This window comes from Humulus lupulus, chromosome 1 (assembly GCF_963169125.1).
Source record: "Humulus lupulus chromosome 1, drHumLupu1.1, whole genome shotgun sequence".
NCBI classification, from domain to species: domain Eukaryota; kingdom Viridiplantae; phylum Streptophyta; class Magnoliopsida; order Rosales; family Cannabaceae; genus Humulus; species Humulus lupulus.
The window spans coordinates 121,880,243-121,900,532 of NC_084793.1; positions in this window are offsets into that span (position 1 = coordinate 121,880,243).

A 20,290-nucleotide genomic window follows, 5' to 3' on the forward strand; every position below is an offset into this window, starting at 1 on the left:
TGGAGGAACTTCTGTTTGTTAGTTGTTCTTCCCACAAACAGTGCCAAACTATTGACGGTGAAAACTCGTCAACTATGTTAGGTCAGAAAACTCAAAGTTTAGTAAGAGAATAACTAAGTAAGAATTTAGAATAGATTTAAGGAAAGATAAATGCAAATCAACAATGTAGTAAAAACTCATATATTGCTTAATAGCCTAATTATACAATGAATTTTTCAACCTCCTTTAATGATGAAGTGAGGCTCTATTTATAGGTGAGCTCTAATGGCTCTTGGTACATTGTGGTCTCGAAGAGACAAGGAGCTGCATATCCAGGCTGTAGGTTGTAGTGGTGGTCGGCTCCAGTATGTGTCAGGGGTCTGCAAAAGCACTCATGCCATGGTACCATGTCGTACCTCCACTACTTGTCGGGTACGAACCTCATAGACATGATAGGGTAGTCCTTGATGTGTATCATGCTTGTACATCCACTACTTGCCTGATACGGATGTCAGGGTCACGCCTCTAGCCTCCTTATGGTCGGACATCCTGTACCCACACTCGTACCTTCTCCCTGATTGTTTTCCTCACATATCCAAAATATATCTTCTTTCGTAGATTTCTAATATTTTTCCAAGTGTGGGACACCTTTACCAGTTCTCCTCGTATACTTGGGTAGCCTGGCATGGACGGTGTGTGATGAGGCAATGAAGTCTTTACTAGGCAAAGCTCCCCTCCATGCCCCGACATCGGGGCAACAAGACCATCACATAGTTTTGCGCATGGGCGAGGTGTCTTTGTCACATGGGTGGCATTACCACATTCCATGCAACACGGTGAGGCGTTGGCACCCTGCGAAGCGTCTAAGGTGCGCGAGGCACCTGGAGGGGTACAAGGCGCCTGGGGTGCGTGTTGCACCTGAAGGGGCATGAGGCACCTGGAGGGGCACGAGGTGCCTGGGGTGCGCAAGACGTTGGAGGGTCCTGGTGCCTGAGCGAGGCACATCCGCCAATTTATGCGAGATACCTCCGAAGACAAGTCTGCACGAGGCACACCTGGAGTAGGCCAATCTGCGCGAGGCGCACTTGAAGTGTGCCTGTGCAGGGCGGTTGGTGATTCTCATGCATTTCAAGTCTACGCTTTATTTTATGTTTTTACCCTCATAGCGTCTGGGCACTGCTTTGAGAGACCAATGGGGCTTTAGACATGATCAACGTGGGTCTTTCACTTGTGTGGAATTTTTAGCATCCACATTCATAGACCCTTATTTATTTCACCACAGGACCATATATTTTTCCTTGTAGATTTTTGGCATCCACACTACCATATTCAAGATACAAAACACTCATGATATTTTTCAAAGCATACTTTAATAATTGGAGAAGAAGCTTATATAATCTTGATGGAAGAAAAATATCATTCTACTTTCTTACGTAGTTACACAATCATATTATTTATACACATATGACATTTATATATAATGTATTTATAATATTTGTTATTTAATATGAATATATATTTATATAAGTTAGATTAACATTCTTTTTTTAAATATAAATGATAATTTTTTTTAAAAAATTAGGATTACGTAGTAAATATTATTTTTATAATAATATTTTATATTATCCAAATTTATATTAATATAAATACTAAATATTTATTAGAACGAAATTTTATAAAAATTATGCTTATGTATTATATATTATTATAATAATAATACTATTTTATAATATTTGAATTTATATTAATATGATTTTATTTTTTAATAGTATATTAATATAATTATTAAATATCTAGTTTTATATTATATATTATTATTATAATAATGTTAATATCTAGTATTATATTAAATATTATTTAAATAATGATATTTTTTTTTTAAGTTTATATTATATATGTTAGAAGAATTTGCTCAAGAATATTATTATAAAAAATTCACCATCCATGGTATGATTATTAAAATAATAATCCTATATCGAATCCTCATTTACAATATACAAATATATATAGAGAGAGGCTATTACACTATAAACATTATTTTGTACCTATTAGTAGGAATTTTTGTTTTTTGTTTTTGGCACATAGTTAAGTTGAAATCTCAATTTTTTTTATACGGCGTTGTATATTTTAATTATAGAGGATCTCCCACAATTTTTTAAAATTTTTTGAATAAGGTGTCGAAATTAAGATTCAAATAACTCGTTACACGTGTTTGTTTGCACCCATAAAAAATGGTTTGAATTATTATTTCAATACCCTAAATTATAACTTATACCATTTACAAATATATATATAGAAGTTTTTACTGTAGAAACTCCGGTTGGAATTTTTAATATATCTAGTATTGGAAATTTACTGTTTTAGTATCATATTATTGTTTTTGTTCGAGAACTAACTTAATATCTTATTATTTAATTAATGTCACATTAACAACTTATATATATATATATTTATATGTATAGCAAATAAATTAAAAATTGTACATTTTTCACTAATTTGGTAAATATCTTTTAAATAAAAATATTTATATATATTTAAAATCTAAAAGCATTTCCGATATATTTATAACATGGGTTTATACATTTTTAGATCATGTGTTTTGTCTCATTACATATTTGGACCATGTGTTTTGACAAATTACTTTTTGGATCCTGTGTTTTCTAATATACTTCAAATATAACCCTAAACTCGATTTTGATCAAAGTTTTTTGAACTAAAATAACAAATAATTAATCAAATTAATAACTTAGAACAAAAATATAGTCATTCTGCCTAAGAATTATGTTGTTATACTCACTTTTTTGTTCATTAAAATCAGATTTAGGGGTCTATTTGAACTATTTTACAAAACACAGAGTTCAAACAGGTAATGAGGCAAAACGCAGGGTCTAAAGATGTATAAACCTCAATAACCTAAATTAGTGAAAATGTACATTATTAAATTGATTTATCATATACAATGCATTAAAATGATATTACTTAAACAACATGCTACTAATTTGTTCTAAGGCATATAATAGGGTTTTTAAAAGGATAGATTTCCTTTATTATTTTGATAATTAAACTTAAATATCAAAGTTTTATACACATTAAAGCCCATCATAACCTATTGGTGTGGTGATGGGGCCTTATAGCTTGGTAATCTTGCCGCGGGTTCAACTACGCCTTATATATATTTATGATATATATATATTCAATAGAAAAATTTGGAATGAAACTCCTTAAACTAATCATTTTTTAGTACTTAGATAGCTATATAGAATTTTGACTTTAATAATACTTACGTAGCTGATTTTGTTGTGAACTTTAGTCCATGTCATTTAAACTAAAAATCTATGTGAAAGGCCACATGGCCACACCACATTGCTCAAATAGGAAAATTTGCAGCGAAACCCTTAAATAGTTATTTTTGTAGGTTTAAATACCTATGCAAAAATTTTGGTAAAAGTACTAAGTAGCTAATTTTGTTGCACTCATTAGTTCACGCCGTTATATATAATTAGAACTCAATGAGGATGCCATGTTACCACTTCTCATTGGTCCAAATCATATTTACATCATTAAATATTTTTAAAATCATTAAAATCTATTTTAAAATCTCAAAATAATTTACAATTCAATTAAAAATCCTAAATTTTATTATATTAAATATTTTTAAGAGATTATAAAAAATAAAAAAACTTAAAACCTAAAACATTAACATAAATATAAGGCTATTTAGGATTTTTTTTTCCCCTGAATTATGAACAATACATTATTGTGCCTCCTGATTTTTTTGAGCTATTAAAAATTATTCATAAATTATTTACAGTGTTGTAAAGTGAGACTTCTGTTAAGTTTTATCTTATGTGACTAATGGATTGCTGAGTTGTCATTGTCACGTCAGCGCCATGTGTATAATTAAAAATAAAAAAAATAATTTAAAATTAAGAATATATATTTCTTATAAAATATTAAAATTAAAATATTTCAAAAATTCAAAAAAATATTTTTTTTTTCTTTAAAATTCTTAAAAGATTAATTTTTTGGGATAAATTGTTAAAAGATTAATTAAATATAATTTTCAAATATTAAAAAACAAATAAAAAAATGTCCTATTTTTTAAAAAAAACTTAAACTAATCTAATTTAAACTTTATTAATTTCATCATTATTAAAAATAATAATTTTGCCAAAAAAAAGATGAGTTTTAGATTATTTTTTTAATATTTGACAATTTTATTTGATTAATCTTTTAAGAATTTATTAAAAAATAATCTTTTAAGAATCAAAAAGAAAAAAGATTTTTTTTAATTTTTGAATTATTTTTAATTTTATTATTTTATAAGAAATATATATTTTTTAATTTTAAATTATTGTTTATTTTAAATTATACACATGACGCTGACGTGACAATGACAAATCAACAATCCGTTAGCCACATAGGATAAAACTTAAGAGAAGTCTCACTTTATAATATTGTGAATAGTTAGGGGGTAATTTTTAATGGCTCAAAAAAATCAGGGAGCACAATAATGTATTAGTCATAGTTCGAGAGGCAAAAATCTTAAATAGCCTAAACATAAGCATAAATGTTAATTTAATTGTTTATATTAAAATATTCAAATACAATATTAAGACATTAAAAAAAATTAAACTATTAAACCCTAACTTTTGTCTTTTTAAGTCTTACAGACATTTGAAACCTATAGATAAAAAACAAAAATTATTGGTATACCAGGAGAGGAGACGAGGTTGGGAGAGATACGAGAGTGAAATTTCTAGGTTTGGGATGAAGAATTTTATTATATTTGAGTTTTTACTTTTAATTTTTATTTCAATTAGGTTTAAGATACTGAGATTAAAAAATTTGGGATGGGATGAAGAAGTTTAATAGATTTTAATTTTAACTTTTGATTTTTGTTTAATTTAAGTTTTTTTTTTCTAAATAAAATTTTAACTTTTTAGATGTTTATATATTATATTATAAATTATTGGGTAATTAGCTGTATGTATTAATGTTTTGAATTTGTTATTGCTTTTTTTTTTTTAAGAAATGAACTTCATTCAACTAAACTAATTACAAAGGTTAGGCAACTCTGCACTAACAATGGAAAATGCACAAATGGGAACAACCCCAAAACAAATAGAGTTATTACAATGAGAAAGAGCAAAATTAGCTAAAGAATGAGCCACTTTCTTAGTGTGTCTCTAACATAATGAAAAATAGAATTACAGAGGAGAAGGAGACTTGTAACGCCCTACTACCTTAGAGTCATTACTAAGTGAGTTTAAAACGTGCTTTTAACTCGCTAATCGAGGTTTTAAGGCAAACGTGTAATTAAACCATATACAGAGTCATAAACTTTAAAAATAATTCCATTTACTGAAAATCATAAATCGTTTAACATTTGGGATCCCAAAATACTGTTTATGAATATTTACAACTCAAAATATATTTAAAGTCGACTATAAGACAAAATAGGGTTCATTACAAGCATCTTCCAAAAATACCCCTGGCCGTGGCAGCCAGGCAGACCAGAATTGTACGCGCCGCCTCACGCTCTCCATTCTCATGGTCGGTTGACTTTTTTCTTGCCCTTACTTGCACCACAGACCCCCCATGAGCCGAAGCCCAGCAAGAAAACTCCACATAAAAAGATAACATACGCATATGACCCACTCAGCATATAACAAATTTGCCAACAGACTAAACACATACGGCCATGCCGTCCCAGGCGCTTTACCAGGCCCTGGGTTGTGGTCTACACCGTAAGGATATCCCAGGTATCCTTTAGGGTCTTACCCTGGCAACTCGCACTCCGCGTGCTAGACGCTGCTCTCGGCCCCTTGCCGTTCTCGGCCTTCGCCGTTCCTGGCCCTTGCTGTTCCCGTCCTTCACCGTTCCCAGCTCTTGCCAATCATTCACATATATGCATACACAACATAATAAAACATAACTTAAACATATACTAACATAATCAATGGGCTACACCCAACACATAATCATATAGGGCCGTGCCCTGCAACACAACTATAGGGCATCGCCCTGCTCTATGGGTGCAACAGCTTTCTTACCTATGTCTCGAGCTTCTTGAGCACTGAACCCTCGAGCACGGTCCTCTAACCCGAGCCTCGCTGAGAACCTATTCACAACACATACATAGCACGTTCATTACTAACCAATTCAAAAACATCTCCCGAAACCAATCCCAAGCTCTCGGGACCTCCCGGATCCCCACACAAGGTGGTGGAAACGTCCCCCGAGCCCCCTGGGCAAAAGCCTAAAAACTGAAAATTTCCCCTGCCCAGAAATGGACTAGCGCCGCGGCACTAACCCATAGGGGCCGCGGCGCCCAGAGAGGTTCCCTTCCCCTGATGCATCCTGGCGCCGCGGCACGGATGAACAGGGCTGCAGCGCTCCTACGCGAACCCAGAAATCTGGGTTTTTCCCCAACATTTTCCCGAGCCAAAACACTCCCAAATCAATACCAATGCATACCTAAGTCCCAAATTCATTCCAAATCCCCATATAGACCATCTAACAACTCAGAAACATCAACAACAAGCCTAGATATACATTCAAACCCAAAATACACCTAGTGGCTTCAATTTCACAAAACATAAACCACCATTTATAAAACTTAAACCTCCCTTCAGAAAACCTAAACCAAACCAGAAATTAAACTTCAGAGATGCACGAAATTCTCACCTCAAACTGAAATTCAGCCTTGAGCCACTTCCAAACCCAATTCCAAGCTTGACTCCCTTGATCCCAATCTGAATTTCACGTCACTAAACCTCAAACTCAACTTTCAACACACAACTTAAATTCTCAAAACATGCAAGGAAACCTAAAAATCAAATATGGGACCTTACCTCTGAATTAGTCTTGGCCTATGCTTGATTCTAATTGCTTCAATTCAGCCTTGAATTCTTTTCCTTAGTCTCAAAGATTTTCAGCTCTCTTCCACCTTTCTCTACTAGCTTCTTGGTTCCTTTGAGCTTCCAACATAAAGTATTCAGTTTATGCCTAATTAAAATAACGTATATGACTTTCTTCATCCAATATTATCCTCTCCTAAGGCCAAATGACCCAATTGCCCTCCTTTCCAACTTAGTCTCTAGCCAACCCTCAAGGGCATTCTAGACTTTTCCTTAATCCCCTGCAAGAATACCACTTTCCACTTAAAACTACTATCCTCAAGAGTTGCCTATAGTTACCCAGGTTACCAAAGTGTCACTAACCATTACCCAAAAATTCTCACACTCAAGTTATAATATTCTCGAAATACCCCTAGGCTCCTCCCAAGCCGGGTATTTGACCCCGTTGTGACTTTCTAGCTAAACAACTCCCTAGGACCGTCTCGGAACGTGCATCACAAATATATCACAATTATATCACACTTATGCCCTCAACGAGCTAAAATTACAAATATGCCCCTGACAAACAATTGGGGCCCACATGCATATTTATTCGCCTAAACATGCACTCTAATCACATATTCATTAAATTCACATATATTAATACAATATTACAATTATTGCCCTCCAGGCACGCTAATCAAGGCCCTAAGCCTTATTGGCAAATTTGGGTCGCTACAAGACCTCTTTTTTTTATGTCATCTACTAGGACTCCTCAATCAAGCAAGATGTGATCGTTGTTAAGTAAAGCTTGAATCATAAGAGTATAATTAGAAGTAAGATTAAAATAGTAGGGAGGGAGTTTCGAAATCAGTTCAAGACCCATATTGATAGCAAGGCATTTAGCCATAGGGATAGAGAAAAGACCTTTCATGTGCCGAGTTTCAACAACAACTACAGAGCCACAACCATTTCGAATGACAACACCCATATCGAACCACAACCAAGCTTGAGGGGGATGAATAACAACATCACAATTTAAGAGAAGAGAATCATCAGTTGGAGCACACCATCGATCAGGAAGCTTGGGGTCCTTTGGAGTTGTAGGAATCAAAGTATCTTGGTACCTTTGTAATAGGTCCATAGCCCAAAAGAATAAATTTGCATCAGTAGGGACACTTAAGAAAAAATACTTTATGTTTCTTCTGTACCAAACAGCCCAAGAAATCAGAACAAAGTGAGTAAAATTGGTTCTAGAACAATGATTTTTCATCCATTGAATAAAAGCCTCAAGGGCCTCTATGTTAGAAGGGAAATGTTGAGACAAAATAACTATTTTCCTGACTTTTCTAACCTTGAGGCAGAGCCATAAAGCATGAGTGGTTGACTCCTTGCTAGAGAAACACCAACAATAGTGAGGATCAACAAGTAAACCTCTATGCCTCAAGTTATGTTGAACCAGCAGGCTTATGATACACTTGCCACCAAAAGAGCTGACTTTTGCAGGGACTTGAAGTTTCCAAACATCTTTCCACCATTGAAACAAATTTGTGGTATTAGAACATTCCACATTTCATGTCCAAGTAGTGGCAAGATGGTAGCCACTTTTAACTTAATACCGACCGTTTGAAGTAGAATCCCATATTAGATCATCGTGTTTTTATGTTAGGCTAGGAGCTAATCCCAAAATCCAAGGGATGTCATCCTTGAAGGACTTCTGTAAGACTTGTCCCAAGTGCCATCAGAATTTTTTAGCCAATTTACTTGGGTATCTTTAGAAACACGAGCTTGCTGCCTGAGAGTGAAAGACTTTGCTCTAAGGATCCATTTGTCTTCATTTATTCATACATTACCACTAGATCTAACACACCAACAAACACCACTAATTAATAAGTCTCGACCCCAAATCAGACCCCTCCAAATTTAGGAACTTTGGGAACTTATATTATCTTCAAAAAAAGAGCTAGTGGAAAAATAACTCTCCTTAAGAACTCCAGCTAAAATAGAATCAAGCCTAGATATTATTTTCCAACCTTGTTTAGCCAAAAGAGCCTTGTTAAAGTCTTCCAATTGACAAAAGACTAATCCTCCATGACTCTTAGGCTTACATAAATTTTCCTGTTTACACCAATGCATCTTTCTCTTAGTGGTAGTAGACCCCCACAAAAATCTAGCTGCAATGGATTGTAACTCATAAAGAAGACGCTTGGGTAACTTAAAACAACTCATGATATAACAAGGTAAGGCTTGTATGACTGCTTTGATAAGGATCTCCCTGCCTTCTTATGAAAATATATTAGACTTCCAGCTTCGGAGTTTGTTCCAAACTTTAGTTTTCAGGCTAGCAAAGACATCCATTTTTCTTCGGTCCACAAATGTTGGCATTCCCAAATAAGTAGCATGGCACTCCACCAATTTAACGCCTAAAAAGTTTGCTATAGCAATCCCTTCCTATTTTTTTAATTATTTGCCAATACACAATTCAAACTTGTCAAAGTTAATACATTGGCCTGAAAGTTTAGCATAACTCGCTAGTATTGCTGCCAAAATTTTGCCTTCACCCAAAGAAGCATAAAAAAAATAAAGCTATCATCTGCAAAGAATGAATGAGAGAGTCTAAGGCCATTCTTACCAAACTTGAGACCATGGATTTGATTAGCTCTTTCAGCTTCATGAATAAGACAAGTGAGACCTTCAACACAAATAAGGAAGAGATAAGGAGAGAGAGGATCTCCTTAACGAAGGCCTCTTTGAGGGATAACTTTTCCTTGGACAGCCACATTGATCAAGAAGGAATAGGAAACCTAGCTAATGCACTTCATCACCTTTTGGACCCATTTCTCATCATAGCCCAAACACTTCATCATGGCTTCAATAAAAGACCATTCCACTTTATCGTAGGTGTAACGCCCAAAATTCTCTAATGTGGCTTAGTGCCTGGATTAGGGGGTCGGGAGGCAATAATTGTATTAATTGTATGCTTATGTATCATGAGCATGTCATTATGTGAATTATATTATAAGATAATTATGCTTCCATGTTTAGGAGAATTAAATATGCATTTGGGCCAGTTTCTTATTAGAAGAGTATTTTCGTAATTTTGACCCGTTGAGGGTATAATTGTAAATATGTGTGTGTATGATTGAGACCAATTTATTATGTGGATATATTTGGGTTATTCGGTATGAGACGATCCTAGTGAGCAAGTTAGCAGAAAAGTCACAATGGGGTCAAATACCTGGCTCGGGGTGAGCCTAGGGGTATTTTGGTAATTTAGCACATTACCGGGGTTTATTGGGTAATGGGAGATTAAATGGTTATTATTTGAAGATATTTTGGATTTATTTGGATATGTGGAGTTTATTAGGAATTAGAGAGAATGGTGGTAATTGACCAAAGTGCCCTTGTGAGCATTGGAGAAGAAAATTGGGTTTAAGGGCATTTAGGTCTTTTGGTAGGCCTTGGCTTGATTTAGCCAGCTTGAGAAGCTGTAGAGAACAAAGGAAACACTTAGAAAACATTAGAAGCTCTCACTCTCTCTCTCCTAGGTGACTTAAAGATTTTGAGAATTTGAGGAAACAAAGTTTGGGAATTGAAGGTTTGGTGTCTAGGATTAACCTAGGAGCAACTTAGGACAATAATCCGGCCACTGGAGGTAAGAATTTGTTCTGGTTTTGAGTTTAATTTTATGTGGTTGAAGCTTTTCCTAGAATTTTAGGCTTTTTTGGATTTTGAGTTTTGATGAGTTTTCCATCAAGTTTTGAGTTGGGTTTTGTTGTTGGGAAAATGTTGAATCTGTTATGGGAATTGAATTGAGATTCTAGGTTTGATTTGGGGTGATTTTGATTGGGTTTGGCTGAAGGAAAACATAAGAATTCTGGGTTTGAAGGGTCGGGTCGTAGCCCTGTTCTTGGGGTGTCACGACCCTCTTGAACCCAGGGGCAAGGCAAGGGCTCTGACGTGAGGGTGCGTCGCAGCGCGTGTTCAATGAAAAGGAGGTTGGAGCCTCTGACTTAGGTGGGTCGTGGCACAGGTGCTTGGGGCCACGATGCTTAAGGGGGTTTTGAGTCCCAAGAGGGTTTTTGAGTGCGGGAACTCAATCCTAAGGGCTCGGGATCGATCCTACTGCCCGGTTTAGTAGAATTCAATGTCCCGAAGGCTAGGACACGGTCTGGAATCCTTTACTCACTCGTTATTAACGGGATCCTATATTGTGGTTGTGACTAGGTTATCGCTAGGGGCTCGGAACAAGGATCGTGCTCGAGGGTCGTTCATTAGTAGCTTGTACCTGGAGCAAAGGTAAGAAGACTGCACCCAATATGTGAGATGCATGTTTGGGGCTTGGCCCAGTTAATACTGTAATATGATTGGGGCTTGGCCCATTTTCTAAATGTAAACGTCATTAGGGCTCGGGCCCAGTTAATGAGCATGATTATAATTATGCCTATGTGTATATGATTTAGTGTATTGTAATGCATTGTACTTGCATGTATAATGAATGTATTATGTGGATGTTTATTCTGGCTAGGAAGCTCAGTTTATGAGCCAAGAATCTGCATGTTGCATTTGATTAAAGCTTGACATGTTAGTAAAGGGTATATTTGGTTAAAATGGGGCTCGGCTTATAAGTCGAGGATTCCCAAGGCTCGACTTATAAGTTAAGGACCCATAAGGTTCGACTTATAAGCCGTGATTAGCACCATGCCCGTTGAGCACAGGTCGCTATGGCTAGGCCACCCCGGAAGTGCCCTATGCACTTGACTGGCTCAGATGCCATATGAATAAGTGCGAGTGTGACATGCACTTGTGTGACCCTATGGCCACTTCTCTGTACAATTTATGTTAGGAAAAATAGATTGCCTCAATGGAAATGGTAAGATAATACAACTCTATGCAATAATATTACAAATAAATATTGATTGATTGAATAAGGTTACAACTCTATAACTGAAAATATAAATAAACTAAAGAACAACAAGAAGAGAAGAAGAATAGAATAGTGAAAAATACAACTCAAAGGAAAATATTACAAGTAAAGTAAAAGTGTTTTTTGAAATAAAGAAAAGAAGATTACAACACAAAACAAGAAATACAAATAAACAAAAGAGAAGAATATGAAGATGAAGAGTAATAGAGTAGAAAGAAAGAACAAACAAACTAAATAGAAACAACTCTCACTCACACTACCAAAGTGAAGAGTGTTGGGGATCACCAACTTGAACAAGGTTTGAAACCTTTGTCCAAAAGCTTATTTCCCCCTAACTCAAGCACTAAGGGATCTCTCACAGATTATAGGAAATGCTTTATGGAATTATCAAGCCTCAAGGTGTTTCTAGCCAAGTGCTCTAACGGATAGAAATGTTGTGTCTTTCAAGTGAGCTATAGGCTCTTATTTATAGAGTTTAGAGACACCCTTTGAATTTCAAATTCCACCAACCCCCATGGCTATAACCAATGTTTAATTGGATTAATATGGAATTAAAAATGAGATTTGGCAGTTATTTGGGATTTTGGAACCGTTTAACACATTTGGAAAAAAACTGAAAAAATGGCCTGAAATGCACCTGTGGCCGCGGCCAGGGACATCAGTGGCCGCGACCACTGCTCTCTGTCCCCCAGGCCACGACCACCATCATTTAGTGGCCGCGGCCACATCCCAGTTCCAGCACTTGAAAATGTGCTGTTTTTCCAAACGGTTCCAAACCCTCCCAAATGATTTTATAACCCCCAAACACACATTATTGGGATTAAAATCATATCTCTAACAACCATTTCTCAAATGGCTTTATGAAATTCATCTCAATATTTTGTAACACCAAATTTACACAATAAAGGGTAATATTTGGAAGTTACAAATTTGTAACACCAACTATGTTACATTATTTGGATATATCTCATATATCTAAATATTGTAACTCTCTATTATATGTTACAATATGTGATACTCTTTGTCACATTTATTTAATCTAAAATATTATATTATAATATAATATTACATTATATTATATTATAAAATAATATAACAATGTTTATGCTTGATTCCAGTCATTACTACTAAGCACACTGTTATACTCTGTGAATTATCTGAATATGTTTTCTTGTTGACTCTTTTGGATCATAGTGATTTGTGGTGCAGGTAAAGGTAAGGAGAAGCTTGTCCAGCCATGAGTTGGAGAGTGATAGCAGTGATGTGTACATATGCAGTCCGGCCAACCGCCATGGCCGAGATATCACAGGGGAGCTAGGGTCGGACCCTATTTTGTCGCTTAGGTCGGCTTATATTGTAATCTCTGGATTGTAACAAACTTTTAAACTTGTATCTTGGGATCCCATGTAAAGACTGAAGTTTTCTTTAATGAAAACGTTTACTTTTTTACCAAAATTTTTAATACTTGAACCCTTAGTGGCTTAATCACATGTTTTAGTCCAAATGACTCGTTTAGAGAGTCCAGTACAAATTTTAAACACACATGGTAACGCACCCTAATTAGCAAGGCGTCACAGTAGGGTTTAGACATATCAAGCTTAAGGGTCATTTTCTTACCATTGCCAAATCTTCCCTTCTTCATGCTATGCAGACTTTCAAACCCAATGATTGCATTGTCTTGAATGAGTCTTCCTTCAATAAAAGCACTTTGATTCTCCAAAATTACTCCATGTAAGTTAGCTTTCAAATGATGAGCCAAACATTTTTAAATGACATTATAGACCACATTACAAAGGCTAATGGGTTGATACTCAGTAATTCGAAGGGGGTTCTTCTTTTTAGGGATGAGACAATGAGGGTATCGTTAATGGCACTATAGTAAACATCCTCATTAAGTATGTCAAGGCAAACTTTAGTAGAAAGCACCTGAAAATGCGCCAGCACCTGGGGCTTTTAAAGGATCTATTTGGACGACAGCCTCTTTAATATCTTCAGTTGTGAATGGGGTAAGGAGAGACTCATTGGCTTGGTAGCTAAGGCAGTTTGGGACACACCCTTATATTCTATCAATAAGCTCTGGCTGATGTTTATTTGACGTAAATAACTTGTTGAAGTGATCACAGATAGTTTCAGTCATTTCTTCTTTATTACTTCGCCACTTAAGGTTATCATCAAAGATACCTTTTATTTCATTTTTTCGTCATCTCTTGGCAGCTTGCAGATGGAAATAGCGGGTATTTTTATCCCCATGATGTAACCACAATTCTCTACTCCTCTATTTCCAAAAAATTTCCTCCTTATCCGGCAGAATATTCTGCTTATTTTCTAATTGTTTCACAGTAAGCCAGTTAGAAGTACGCCAAGAATGAGAAAGTGAGTTGATTTTATCTTTAAACTCTTTTATATTGTACCTTAAATCACTTTTACATATTCTATTCCACGAGTTAAGCTTTTGGCCACAAGTCTTCAAACATTGACGAAGTTGATTGAAGGTGTTATCCCCAAAAATTGGAGATCGATGACGTGGCGATAGAGGTGACAAGTGGCAGTAAATGGTCCGTAAATGACACATTAATAGTCAATAAATATATTGGCTCCTCAGAGTTATGATAAAATGATCTGGCTTAGGAGTGATCCGGTAGACCAAATAAGAATTTTGACTGGCTAGTCAAGTGTCATGACCGACCAGGCATAACCTTGTCCGACCAGTCATATGATTGTCTGCCCAGGCATGACCTTGTCTGCCCAGGCATGACCTTGTCTGCCCAGGCATGAACTTGTCTGCCCAGTCATGACCATGTCCTACCAGTCATGACCATGTCCGACCAGTCATGACCATGTCCGACCGGTCATGACCTGTCTGCCCAGCCAAGTGCGTGTCTGCCCAGCCAAGTGCGTGTCTGACCAACCAAGTGCATGTCTGCCCAGCCAAGTGCGTGACTGCCCAGTGAAGGTGTGTTCGACCAGCTTGAATGAGATATGGGCCGACCAGATAGAGGAGGACTACGTCAAGATTCCTAGAAACAGCTTCAACAAGAATTGGTCTTGGCATACACGAGAATCTCTCAATTTATCCCACAAATTTAGTGTATTGTTACATTTTGAATATTAATGTAATTTAAATATAATGAGGATAATGAAATATCCCGATTATGGGGGATATCAACTGTACGATCCTGAGCCTATAAATACAAGGCTTATGGCATCAAAAAGGGGACTTTTGGGATTTTTGAGCTTTTGATCTGAATTTTTTAGAGAGAGAGAGAGTACTTGTATTTGAGAGAATTCTTGTATTCTTGTAATCTGGACTGAAGAAACTCAGTTGACTCAGGTTCATCTGATCTTGAGTGCAGACCTATAATCTCAACTCTAAGTGGATTAGGCTATTACCAACACATTGAGGTTGAACCACTATAAAAATCATCTGTGTCGTTTATTTCTCTTGAAGGTTTTTGTCATTTTTGACGTCTACACGTCGTTGGCCAAAAATGCGGTCAACATTTTGGTGCTTTCGTTGAGAGCCTGAAGAGAAAGGCAGACGGTCCCTGAAGTATTATGGCGCCTAAGAACACCAATGCGGCCTCCAAGAAGACAGGCTCCTCTAAAGAGCCTGCCAGATTAGAAGGTCCTAGCCTTCAAGACCGTGAAACTGAGCCTAGAGTCGTGCTTGAGGACGTAACTCCAGAAGTTGAAGAGCTCCAGGAAGCCATGAGCGCCTTTCAGGAGGAGATGGCACAATTCTACGCCAGACAGGAGGCGTTCGCTGAAGAGATGGCCAGGCAGAAAGCCGCGTTAGAGCAGCAAAGGTGCGATATGGAGGCCAGAAGCGAAGAGCTCAGAAAACAATAGGAGGAGGTCAACCGGAGACATCGTGAAGCAACACTTGCTCTAGAAGCAGCTACCCAGTTGGCCCAAGCCAATGCTCAAGCCGCAACACAAGCAGCCACCCAGGGAGCAAGAAATAATGACGCTGGTCGGAGGACCACTGATAGAGCCGATTCTCGAGGACCGGGCAGAAGCAGAAGTAACCCCCCTGGTCGGGAAGATGATGGGGACTGATCCAGAAATGCCTCGACGCAAAGGAAGCACTCTAGAACCCCCTCCAAGAGCCACCGATCAGAGACTTCTAGGTCAGGAAGTCATAAATCAGGTAGCAAGAAAACACCTCCTGAGCAGGAGCACAATAGAGCTCCTCGAGATAAGAGGACTTCACAATTTAAAGATGGGCATGGTCGTGATGAGGCTGATAGTCATCACATCGACCAATCAAAGGAAAAGGAGGGCAATGACCAACAAGGAGGAAAAGAGGAAAAGACTGCCTGGGGCGTACCGAAAGGCCTCCACTGCACCCCGGCCAGCAACGTAGTGGGAGAGAGCAAGTCCCGCGTAGTAAGCCCTCAGAAAAATCAAAAAGTACGGTGTTTGATCGGGCAGGAGAGCATGCTTCCCAGAAGGATCTGAGAGACGTTATCACCAACAAGAGGAGGACCGTCCCGGTCGAAGGGAAAAATCTGGACCACCCTACCAGTCAAGTAGAAATACTTGACGATGGCGCGCCAGATGGTAATGCCTGACCAGGCGGTCAAGATCTTGGAACTTCATCAGTTGCACCAGCCATCCAAGCCCAGCTTGATGTGCTAACAGCTGCAGTGCAAGGTTTGTCAAAACGACCTTCCGGGATAGATGCGATAGACCACCGGAGTGGCAGCCCATTTTGTGCCCAGATTAGAGCAGCCCAGCCACCGACAAAATATAAGGCACCGGTTCTGCCAGTATATACAGAAAAGGCAGATCCCATCAAACATATTGGGAAGTTCAAGGACCAGATGGAATTGCTCGGAGTAAGTGACGATTATCGGTGTAGAGTTTTCCCGACTACCTTGACAGATACTGCCCAGGAATGGTATTGGAAGTTTAAGCCAAACTCCATTACCTCTTGGGAAGCATTCAAGAAGGAGTTTTGTAGACAATTCAGCACTGCCCGGACTCCACTAGTTTATGCCAACCACTTGGCAGATATCAAACAAGGAAAAGATGAGTCTCTAAAGAACTATATACAAAGATTCATGAGAGAAGCCAATAAAGCAACTGCTGTAGGAGACGAGGGGAAGATGGTTTCCATATCTGCTGGGATAACTTATTGGAGCCCTTTGTGGGACAATATACATAGAAATCCAATTTCAACACTTCAATAATTTCTTGACTGGGCGGACAAGTATATGAAATTGGATGATGCAATAGAGAAAGAGGAGAATGGTGTAAACAATCTGGGCGGATCAAGTGACTCTGGTGGAAGGAAACGTGGAAATAACGGGTCTGACCACCATGAGGAAAAGAAAACAAAGTTGAATTCAAATGAAAGGCCAACCAAGTATGAGCCTCAATTCACTAACTACACCACTCTCTCGACCAGCCGAGCGGAGATATATCTTGCTAGTCATGAAGAGGTTCCCTACAAGAAACCTCCACCCATCAGGAAAGAGATGAGGAAGAGAGATATGAATAAGTTTTGTCGTTTCCATGGAGATTATGGTCATGACACAAATGAATGCAATCACCTCAAGGACGAGATAGAATTTCTTCTTCGGTCGGGCAAGTTGAGGAAGTACCGGGCAGAGACACCCCAAGGAGAAGGAGGCAGCAGCAATCCTGGTTTCAAACGACAAAGATCTCCACCCTTGCAGCCCGGACTTATGGACTTTACCTTAGACACTATATGTGGAGGTCCACACTTGGCTGAGGAAAGCAACGAAGCAAAGGAGAAGTATGCTGAGCGGGAGTGCTAGGATCAGAAACCACTGGAGTGGCGAGCATCGAAAGATTTATTATTTCTAAGTACCGCTTTCAGAGTAGTAGCTTGATTTCGAGTTGTTAGACTTGTTATTTAAGTTTGGTTTATGAGCTGGTTATTTGCTAACCAGTCATTTTATTTTTGAACAATTTTGGTTGTTTAAGACTCGTTATTAAACATGTTTTGTCCTTTTTAATTTACGAGTAATAAAAGAGACTACGCGCAGCGTGGTCGATTCTTGCTAAAAATATGCATGTGTGTTAGTTATCCGAGCAGTGTTCAACTGGTCGGTAAAATCGGACAGTGTTCAACTGGTCGATACGTTCAAGCAGTGTTCAATTGCTCGAATATTTTCCATATATTCCATGTGTTTCACGAGTAATTAACTGCTCGAACAGATTCGGTCAGGTAGCAAGTGACTAAAGATCTTTCAACCCTCGATCACTTGGGGGGCACATGGGGTATACTGGTACATAATTTAACACAGGCAATAAGAGCACGAGTTAATATATCTGTTTTTAGGCTGACTTGTAAATTTTCGAAGTCCAAAAATGCCATTAAGCTAACTTGTTTGACAAAGCTTAAGTAACTTGGAATTTTTTTTAAAATTTCAAGTTAGGAGCAGATATTCGTGTGACAATAAACATGCTCATAAAATATTAGAGCAATAAGAGTGTGAGAAAGTATACTTAGTATGGACTTATGAAATGTCTAAAATTTCTAAGTTAGAAAACTAAGTACTCATGCGAAAATATAAGGCATACATTAGAGTGACTTTACTATTCACAAAAAACTTAAAACTTTTTAAGTCTAAAAAGACTTAGAATGTTTTAAGTTAACAAAGAAAAGTAAAGTATAAATGCCAACAGCTCGGTTGTACGAGAAAAATATCAAAGCTGCTAAGCAACAATTGTCTTCACAACAAAAAAGAGTAAACTACTGGCAAGGTACAAGGTTAGCTGATCAGGTGCAACATTTTCCTGGTCGGGAGAGATACAACTTCCCTGGTCAGCTGAGCATGTATCACTGGTCGAGTAGGAAACTCTATTGTTGAGCATGACTAACAACGAAGAGGCGCTACTTAGGAGTATTGCTCGATTGCGGGATGGACGTATCAAAATTCGTGTGGTTGTCACCTCCCCTACAGTCAAAGCGATTCATCTACAAAAAATAAAAAATGGGGAGGTGAGTAACCATACAGATAAAATTCAACAAGAGCAAAATTTATTTTTCTACTTAGAAAAAATTTATCTAAGTAGTGAAAATATAGTATGTATGGAGAAAAAATAAATTTTGTGCCTAAAGTGCCTAAAAAGTGCTTAAGGTCCCTAGGGTGAGCGTGAATTAAAAGTTTTGGACATTGAAAATTTTTTGGTCCAAGTGGCGCGCCAAGTGCCTAAGGCATGCCATGCTTGGTCTGAGGAGCCAAGAAATTTTTTTGGTCCAAGTGGCGCGCCAAGTGCCTAAGACATGCCATGCTTGGTCCGAGGAGCCAAGAAATTTTTTTGGTCCAAGTGGCGCGCCAAGTGCCTAAGGCATGCCATGCTTGGTCTGAGGAGCCAAGAAATTTTTTTGGTCCAAGTGGCGCGCCAAGTGCCTAAGGCATGCCATGCTTGGTCCGAGGAGCCAAGAAATTTTTTTGGTCCAAGTGGTGCGCCAAGTGCCTAAGGCATGCCATGCTTGGTCGGAGGAGCCAAGAAATTTTTTTGGTCCAAGTGGCGCGCCAAGTGCCTAAGACATGCCATGCTTGGTCCGAGGAGCCAAGAAATTTTTTTGGTCCAAGTGGCGCGCCAAGTGCCTAAGGCATGCCATGCTTGGTCCGAGGAGCCAAGAAATGCCAAGACACCCGAGGAGTGGTGTGGTGTCCGAGCTGACACTGCTGTCCGAGGAGATGCGCACCCAGGGTTCGAGGGGCTGCGCCTCATCCAAGCGGTGCACCTGGTCCGAGGAGCTACGCACCTTGCGTCCGAAGAGTCCAACGCCCCTGGCGTGTCTGCGTGAGTGTCCGACCGGACACCTAGTGTTCGAGGGTTTCGTGGGGTCTAGTTTGAGTAGCTCAAGCATCCAAAGGACCTAGTTCGTGCCATAACCAGCATCCGATCGGATGCATCTTGGGACCAAGGGGCTGTTGTGTGGTCCGATCGGACCATAATTTTTACAAAAGAAATAGCAACGGCCATACCCCATGTCCCATACCCGAACCTCACCATAAACCCTAAGCCGAAAAAAGCAAGGCCCTAAATTCCATCTAGCACAAACACCATTTCTCATCCAAAACACATACTACAATAAGATCAAAAAAATAGAATTTGAAGAAATCACAAGACAAGTTCAGTCGTGGGGGTTTACGTGAAAGTTATCAACCGGATGGGAGCTTTTGAATGACCTCAAGAACATTTTGCTAGAAGAAAAGTTTATCATACGAGAAAATCGTATAATAAACTTGGGGGGCAAATGTTATCCCCAAAAATTGGAGATCGATGACGTGGCGATAGAGGTGACAAGTGGCAGTACATGGTCCGTAAACGACACATTAATAGTCAATAAATATATTGGCTCCTCAGAGTTGTGATAAAATGATCTGGCTTAGGAGTGATCCGGTAGACCAATTAAGAATTTTGACTGGTCAGTCAAGTGTCATGACCGACCAGGCATAACCTTGTCCGACCAGTCATATGATTGTCTGCCCAGGCATGACCTTGTCTGCCCAGGCATGAACTTGTCTGCCCAGTCATGACCATGTCTGACCAG